Here is a 9342-nt window from a genome sequence, read left to right on the forward strand (position 1 = left end):
GATCTAGTATAGTGACGACTATTATTAGTATTATAGTTTATTATAGTCATTAAAGATCTATCATCTATGCCATTCTATGCATCTTAGGTCTTAGTATAGGCCTAATAAGTAATCTAGATATAGGCCTATCAAGTTTCAAGATCTAATCTAGACTCTAATTCTAGAATAGTAGAATCTCTAAACTAATAGATCTAGTGAAATCTAGTCTAATAAAGTAAAGTTGTAAAGTAATATAGATTTCAATTAATAGATCTATATTATTGACTTATACTTTTAAATTTACATTTAGATCTAAGACTAAGACTACTAAAAGTTAGACTCTACTTAAGACTAAGAGACTAAAATAATTTGATATAGACTATTATGACTACAGATCTAATAGTAGTAATAGTCTAGACGTCACTAGTCACTAGACTCTAACTCTAGATCTATCTAGTAAAAAGTTTTAAAATAAAAAGAGTCGACATTTCTTTTAGATCTATAGTAAAGCAAAATTCTTTGCCTGCAGCTATACAGGAACACACTGGTGTTTAATGAAAAGCAGCAAAATGTAGATCTATAGAAGCAAGGTATTATCAGGATTTATCAAGCAGCGAAACTTGCTAGAAATATAATGAACACGTTTATTTTTCTCGCCTTTCAAATACCTTGAATTGGCGGGAATAGTGACCATTATAGGGTAAAGGTCAAAAGGCTTTCTAGTGCTGTGCACCCTCTAGTTTATTCTCCTATCTATTATTCATTATATATATTCTCCAAATTACATAGATCTAAATATTTATTGGTATGTATGTTAAAAAAGTTTGTAAAATTTGTAATTAAACTTTTTAGTTTGTAACTATAAAAAAATAATTAAACTAGGATTTTAACTAAACTATTTTTTTTTAATTAAACTTTGGCCTTAACTAATTTTTTTTAGTTAAACTAAAAGTTAGCAACTTTTTAGTTAACTTTTGCCCATCACTACACGAAATCCACCAGATCTAAATGCAGGACCAACACTAGACATAAACATGGAAGAAATAACAAAAGAAGAAATAAGGAATGCACTCAAACAAATGAAGACAGGTAAAGCAGCTGGAATTGACAACATACCACCCGAAGTCCTAAAAGAAGGAGGAAGTGAAATAGTTGACCAAATGCACAACCTATTCAACAAAATTTGGTTAACAGAAACACCTCCGGGTGAGTGGAAAAAGACTAAGACTAGGACTGCTTTATTGATCCTTACGGAAATTTGTTGTGATTACAAGGACTCGTTTCTCATACAAAGACAACACAAAAGGGCTTGCTAATAAAAATACCAAAGAGTGGAGATCTATCACAATGTGAGAAATGGCGAGGCATCACCTTGCTGTCAGTACCAAGCAAGATTTTCAGCAGAATCCTACTAAACAGAATAAAGGGAGCATGTGATGAACATCTAAGGCAGTGATTCCCAAAGTTGTCTATATAGACCCCCAGGGGTCTACGAAGACCTCCAAGGGGTCTACGAAAGTAAAAAACTTAATTGGGGGTCCATGAGATGCCCACGGGGGTCTACGATAATAGATTTCATTTAAGCACATTTACTGTTCACATTCCACTAATGTAATTATCGCATACACTAATATATGATTTGTACCTTCGTTAACCCTTTAAATATTTATCCTGCTATTCAAATGAAAAATTGTTATAATCAATTTCGATACTTATTTAAATAGCTTAATTTTGTCTACATGTAGCTAATATTTAGAACAAAGAAAAAAGAAATGTAGACAGTACAACATTAATTATTTAAAATTGGGATTCATTCCTTCCTTATCAAACAAGCCTAAGTGACCTTTTTATGACGATATGAACCAGGTTCGCTGGAAGATCATCTGAGACAATGCTACCCTGACAAAAATAAAGATTTTAAAAACTTTCGAACACTCAAAGTTCAAAATAGACCCACAAAATCATAGTTCGACATCATATAGAGAAGATGATGGTTTGTGAGAGTCTTACATGATTTCTTTTCTTATAGCAAAATACGGAAAACAGCAAAGGTCAAACATTGATTTTACCAGCTGTTTTGCACAAACCTACATCTGTTATTATTAAAATAATTTCTTTAAGCAACAATACAGTTCAAGGTCGCTTTGGTGGCATGAGTTATAAAATTAAAAGCTTCTTATGTAAATATTTGCAAAATACATAAATACAGTTTGGTCTGACAAGGTGTAGCGCTGTGTGCTACAAACTGTCTAATGGTCACCATCTCATCTCATCTATGCCTGTAGTCCCTTCTGGGCATAGGTTACCAACCAGCTTCCTCCAGGCATCTCGGTTCTAGGCGAATCTCTCCAACTGTCGCCACGTCTTGCCCATCTGCTTCCAGATAGCGGAGACCTGGAGAACCACCATCACCACCATGAAAAAAAAATCCAGGTATTCATCAATACCTGCCTGATGAAAATTCTTATGATCCGCTGGCCAGACAAGATCTTGAATGAGGAATTGTGGCAAAGAACAAAGCAGCAGCCCACTGAAGTAGATATCCTTCAGAGACGCTGGAGATGGATAGTTCACACCCTTCGCAAGCCTGCATCCAACATAACAAGGCAAGCCCTAACCTGGAACCCCCAAGGAAAGAGAAAGAGGGGACGGCCCAGAAATACATGGCGCTAATGGTCACCGTCTCCTTATATTTCCTTAGGGTTGGCCCACGAGACCGTTCCCATGTTTGGGTATAGTAGCAAGGCAGCAGAGGTTTGAATTCAGTTTTCCTTCTGCTAGGTGGGTAACAAGACAAGGCTAAAGAGCCCTTCCTGCTCGAAGTTTACTGGTTTAGGCTCCAGTTACTCGCCTTTGACCCATCTCCTGTTAATGAAAACAGTTCAGCAGATTCAACATTTGAGCCACACGTGAAAGATCAAGAAATACACGAGAAACTGCTGTATGTGAAACCTTTAACAACGATACTTAAGGCATATTAATTAATTAATTAATATTTAATGTTGGAAAGACTACTTCATAGAACGACAAATTCGTATATTAAACATAATATCCTAAGTTGTGTAGTTTAAAATTAGTTTTTCACTCATCAACTCACTACAGTTAGAAATTTGTTGAAAAATTATGTTAATGAATTTGCAAAAATGTGCAAGTTGAGCAGGGGGTCTACCGAAAACCAAAAAAACATGGCAAGGGGTCTACGAGACAAAAAAGTTTGGGAACCACTGATCTAAGGGAAGAACATGCCGGATTCAGAAAATGGAGATCTTGTGCTGACCAAATAGCCACACTCAGAATAATTGTAGAACAATGTGTCCAATGGCAATCTCCTCTCTATGCAACTTTTGTCGACTTTGAAAAAGCTTTTGATAGTGTCGACAGAGAATCTATCTGGACTGTAATGAGACATTACGGGATCCCCAATAAAATAATAACCATAATCAAGAACCTTTATGATGGTTTCACCTGCCAAGTAACCCACTGTGGCAAGCTGTCAGAGGAATTTCCAGTCACAACAGGAGTCAAACAGGGATGTCTTCTTTCACCACTCCTGTTCCTTCTAGTATTGGATTGGGTCACAAAAGAAGCCTACTCTAACGCAGGGAAAGGAATCCAATGGACTCTCACACAAAAGCTGGAAGATCTGGAATTCGCTGATGACATAGCCCTATTATCACACAGACTACAGGATATACAGAAAAGGTCACAGCTTTAAGCGAAGTAGGAAAAAGAGTAGGCCTCAAAATAAACCACCAAAAACTAAAGTACTTAAAGTAAACAATAAACAAATTGGAGATATAGTACTGGATTCTCAGACAATAGACCAAGTAGAAAATGTTATATACCTTGGGAGTGTAGTCAGTATATCAGGTGGAACAGATGAAGACATTAAACGCCGTATAAATCTAGCGCGTCAGACATTTACACAGCTAAAACCAACCTGGAAATCTCCTCACATCTCAAACAAGACTAAACTAAGAATCTTTAACTCTAATGTCAAGACTGTCCTACTGTATGGTTCTGAAACATGGAGAACAACTGAAGCCACAACAACAAAAAAAAAATACAGACCTTCATCAACAGATGCCTAAGAAATATCCTAAAAATACACTGGTATGACAAAATAGAAAACACCAAACTGAGGGAGATGAGTGGACAGAAAAATATAGAAGTGCAGATCTTAGAGAGGAAGTGGAGATGGATTGGTCACACCCTTAGAAAAGATACCAGCAACAGAGCCAGGCAGGCCGTAGAGTGGGAACCCCCAGGGAACAAGACGCAGAGGAAGACCAAAAAGAACATGGCGACGCAGTGTACTTGAAGAAGCAGAGAAGACCGGGAAGAGCTGGGAAACCATAAAAAAACTAGCAAGAGACCGTGGAGAGTGGCGTGTTTTTATCGAGGCCCTATGTTCTTTAGGAACTCAAAGGATTGATGATGATGATGATGATTTTACATTTAAGAATTTCAGCGTATCTAAAAGTTAAAGATCTGATTGCATGTTAGTGTAATTCTCTATCTCCATCAAAAGTGGGAATATCTTGAAGAAATGTCGCTTCGCTTGCAACTGCTTGAGAACTTGGTCTTGATCACAGCAGCGCTGGTTCTCGAGATAGCCAGTGCGGACCTTACTCCGAAGAGTAGGCCTACAACGCAACCCTCAGTGCCGAGCATTCTTCCTCTAGAATGAGAATCAACATGTCTCTTCCTCGTGTTGAACAGTGTGCTGATGTGAACCATCAGTATCGGTGCGGGAACAGGGTTATAACATTGCCCCCTTCTTAGCTCTGTTCGTCCCAAACAGTTTCTGGTGCACTACAAGGTAGTGGGCGTTAGTCAGTGCTGATGGAGGTCGGTCTGTGGAAGCCACAGACGGCAGGGAGCGTGTTCCCCTATAAGCCATCTGCGCTGTTTTCCGCATAAGCCGCTTTTTCTTTCTCGAATTGGCCAGTCCGTTCTTGAGATGTGGTGATCGTTGCGTTGACTTCTTCATGACCGTTGTCGTTGACGATCGCCTTCTGACATGTATAGAGGTAGTGGCGAGACCTGTAGTTGTCATCAGAGCAGTTGGTCTTGCACGTCACTTCAGCAGGCCATCTCGATGGACGTCCCGTGTCATAGTTGTAGGCCCACACGTAGCCATTGTTTCAAACACATAGTCATTCTCGGCCCTGTCACTAAGGTATGCCCATGAAGCACCCTTCCAATGTTCCATGTGTAAATGTACATAAAGTTCAGCATCGGGTCCAGCTGAAACTGGTTCACCATCGTTTTCACCAGTGAGAGTAACATTACTGCACTGCACCATACTCGTTCTTCGCACAATAATGTACATCGCCATCACTGAAGGAATTTTTGAATTGCTCTATCAATATCAAAACTCGAGGACATTTTTCTCTCACTACACTCCATATTGGCTGTATTATTGTTGTTTCTTAAAGAAAGTGCTACAAAATCACTATTGGTAGGACTAAATTTGGGGCTCTCACTTGACATTATTTATTTAGAGAGAAGTTTTCATTTGTGTCGAAGTAGGCGAGTTTTGTTTTTCTATCTGAGGTAGGTACCATAGTCTGAGTTGTGTGGTATAGGACCATCTGAGGAAGTTAGTCAAAGTTGTGCGCTGTAGGACTACCTAATTAACATGCTTGAATTTCCTGCACCGGTACATAGGTTATGTTCAGTAGACTAATAAATTAACTATCGATTTGAATTTTCTTGAGAGTATACTAGTGCTACATAAGGGTTCCTGTCGTCAAAAGACTAAACTAGGGCTTGGAGTTGCTCGCCAGCAATCCAATGCTTAGACAAGGACCTTCACAACCATCCAAGGCAACCCTTATATAGAGGTGGATTGTGATAGATATTATGTTCTTAATGTATTAAATAAATATTGGAGATTTATAAAATCCTTTAAAATACCAAAGCTGACGCACAATACATATGATGCTGATATAGGATTTCCCATACAGGTTTTAGTTATCAGAGCTATAAATGTGACAGACTTCACAAAACAACAGCAGCTTCTCCCTATGAACCAAAAAAACGTGAGCCGGGATTTAAAAGTCCGCTCTCTGCTTCTGCTATTTGTCTTAAATAGCTAGCACTTATCAGAACGATAAGAACTCCAACGTTATATGGCTTTCCAAGAGAAGTGAACTATGTACAGAGGTCAAGGCACTCATTGTTTCGATGATTCACTCCCTTTTCATTTTCTAACCGCAGCTCTTGTTTCACGTAGACCGTGAACATATTGCGTGACGTCACGGTCACGAGCCGTTGACTTTTGCCTTGATTTAATCTACGTTTGTGATGTAGGCCTACAGTTTGGAGTTTCAGTGGGGCAGAACAGCTAGAAAAACAACAACAAAAAACAAAACAAAGCTGTACACACATGATCAAATCCCATTTATACATTATACATGTCTTAGATGTAAACATGAGTAGGCCTATCTAAATATGAAGAAAAAGTACTTCCATTTTTTAACAGCTTAGGGCATGTATTTTTAAATATGTCTACTTTTAATTCAGAACATCTGTAGTGAATAATTGTACAGATCTCGTTATGCTTATACGAAGTTTAATTGTGAGTTTGAGGTTTTTGGCACAATGGCACACTTTTGGCCATGTCGTGCCCGTAATCCCTAAAAGGTTATTCTCCCTTCATACCACAAGGACTAAATTTTATTTAGTTTTAGAATTTTGAATGAGGTAATTTATATGAATATAAATATATTTATATAAAGCTTATAAGAAGTTTAATTGTTTCAATTAGTTTAGATCAGTCATGTAATTAAATTTGTAATAGGTCTAGAGTCTAGACCAACAACAATAAACTCTGCGATCAATAATATTTTTCCCAATAGTTTTTGTTTGGCGCTATTTAGTGCTTTTAGATTTCTCAATACTCTATGATCCTATCACTCATCTGCACCGGTCGGGAAAATGTTGGGGGGGGGGGGGGAGAAAGAAAGGGATATCTGGCGGAATTTTTCGAAATCGCTTTTAAAAGCACACACACACATACATATATAGGTTATGTATGTATGGAACAACCTGAATTTGAACGCATGGCTCAAACCTCCTCAATCCGACATACTGACCACTCTGCTAGCGAAGTGCCTATGAAAATAGATTGTATAGTTATCTATTGTTTGTGACAAACTTACTTTAAAGCGGCAATATTTAAAGGGGACAAATTCAGCCTATACCACCACATCAGTCAAGTACAATTTCTTTCTCTTGTTCAAGATACCTGACAAAATAATTAGTTACCAATAGTTAATTAACCAATTGGTTAATTTTTTTTTAAATAGATTTTCGTGTTGTCAGGTAAAGAAAATAATTTTGCAAAAATTTCAGCTGGATGGATCCGCGGAGAAATAACGTGTAGCACCAACTTTAAACCAGACAGATATAAGCAGAGTGAGTTGATATATAAGCTTTGTATACACTAGCCAAAACTGTCACCAATAAAAATAGTTTTTTTTGCTCTCTCGTTACACTTCGTCCTCATGATAAAACTGTATGCAATGATCATCTGTAACAGCCTATATTACTTTATTTGAAACTACAAAAACATGTTTGACATTTGGTTTACTATTGTCAGTAGTCTATGGGTTGTGTGTAGATAAATAGTACAAAGTTGTTTCCTTTTCATAGGGCAATAATCATAACGAAGATGACTGTCGTCAATGCATTCAAGATCTCGTTAACGCCATTAGCGGAAAGTATTTCATAGTGGTATAGTCAAGTACAAGCAAGATTGCAACTTGGCCATTTCAGTGCTTGTATGTTAGTCTTCACAAAGTGATGTGATTCTACTAGCCACTGGCGGATCCGGGGGGGGGGGGGGGCGATCGCCCCTACCCCACTCGGCCGACCCTTGTGGGGGGGGGGGGGGGGTCGGACGAATTTTAGAATAGAATTCACACAATTTGTATACGAATTTATTACTTATGGTAATAATAGATGCTAATTATTTATATTTCAACCTATTTTTAGATTATTTCGCCCCCCCCCCTCAGGCATTTTGGCCGATTTGGTGGGGTCGGGAGGGGGCGATGGCATCAATCCCGCCCCTCCCCCCCCCCATAAATTTGTAGAAATCACAGCTCGCTAACAGAATCAATTAAATATATTTATAATTAAAACATGTTATTGGTGTTTTAACCGATCCTTATATTATGTCGTTCCCCTGTTTTCCGATTGGGTGGGGGGGGGGGGCGAATACATCTACTGAGATTCCCAAAACCCTTTGAGTGGGGGGGCGGTCCTAATTTTATGGGGAAATCATAGTTTGTGAACAAAATTAGTTGAATATCTATATAATATAAGCTACGTATTGATATGTAAACCCATTTGTAAATTATGTCGCACACACACTCTAATCTCAAATTTTTTCATTATTAAATATAAAATGAAAAAGGGTTGTACCAGGTGGGAGGGGCGATACTTGCAATCGCCTTCCGCCCAGCGGACAAACCAATACTTTTTCATTTTGAATTATAGTTCAGAAATTACAAAATTATAAGAAAAATCTGTGACTAATAGACTTTATACGGTATGTTGCTATAAATTAAATTCTTATATCGAGTCGCACAACCACTATTCTTTAATGCCTAGTGCAATCATTATAAAAAGGAGCGAGGATTAATCGTTTTCATTCTGCCGCCCTCCCTTTTCCAGACGAAAACATGATGTTTTAAACCAAAATAGTCAGAGTTTATGTAATTTCATATAAATTTATCATAATTTTTTAAAGAAAGACTTTGCTTTGGAAAATTTAGAATTCATACGAAATTCTTCGGTATAAGAGTAACGATTGAGATGAGTTCTGAACCCAAATATTCTTGTCCTAGTCACCTTTTTCCAACCTTTACTCAATCTGCTATTTTTCTAGTTAAATAAATTTGGAAATATAGCTCATAATTTATGCTTCTATCCTAAAAATGCAAACAAATTTAGAGTAGAGTCTAATTGGTCCACTTAATTTCTCCTCCCACTTCAGAAATTTTTCGTTAGAGCTTTGAATTATAGTTCTGTAACAAAACAAAGTTACAAACATGCTTATTGAACAAAATGTATCACTTACAAATGAACTTTTCTAAAAAAAAAAATTATTATTCTAATTTCTTTTTTTCGTCGGCGATCTTCAAAGCCTAAATCTAAATATGTGTGATAGCTTCAAATCGTTTCATGTGTAATGTAGTAAGGGCCTTTCTAATTCATATAAGAATATTTTTTCAAGTAAAACATTATTGAAAAGGTAATTTTTAATAGGATTAATAAGGAACTGTAGATGTCAGGAGAATGCGTTTCAGCAGTGAAAAATGCAAGAAAACGCTTTTGCGCGTCGCGGCC

This window comes from Biomphalaria glabrata, chromosome 2 (assembly GCF_947242115.1).
Source record: "Biomphalaria glabrata chromosome 2, xgBioGlab47.1, whole genome shotgun sequence".
In the NCBI taxonomy this organism is placed as follows: Eukaryota; Metazoa; Mollusca; class Gastropoda; family Planorbidae; genus Biomphalaria; species Biomphalaria glabrata.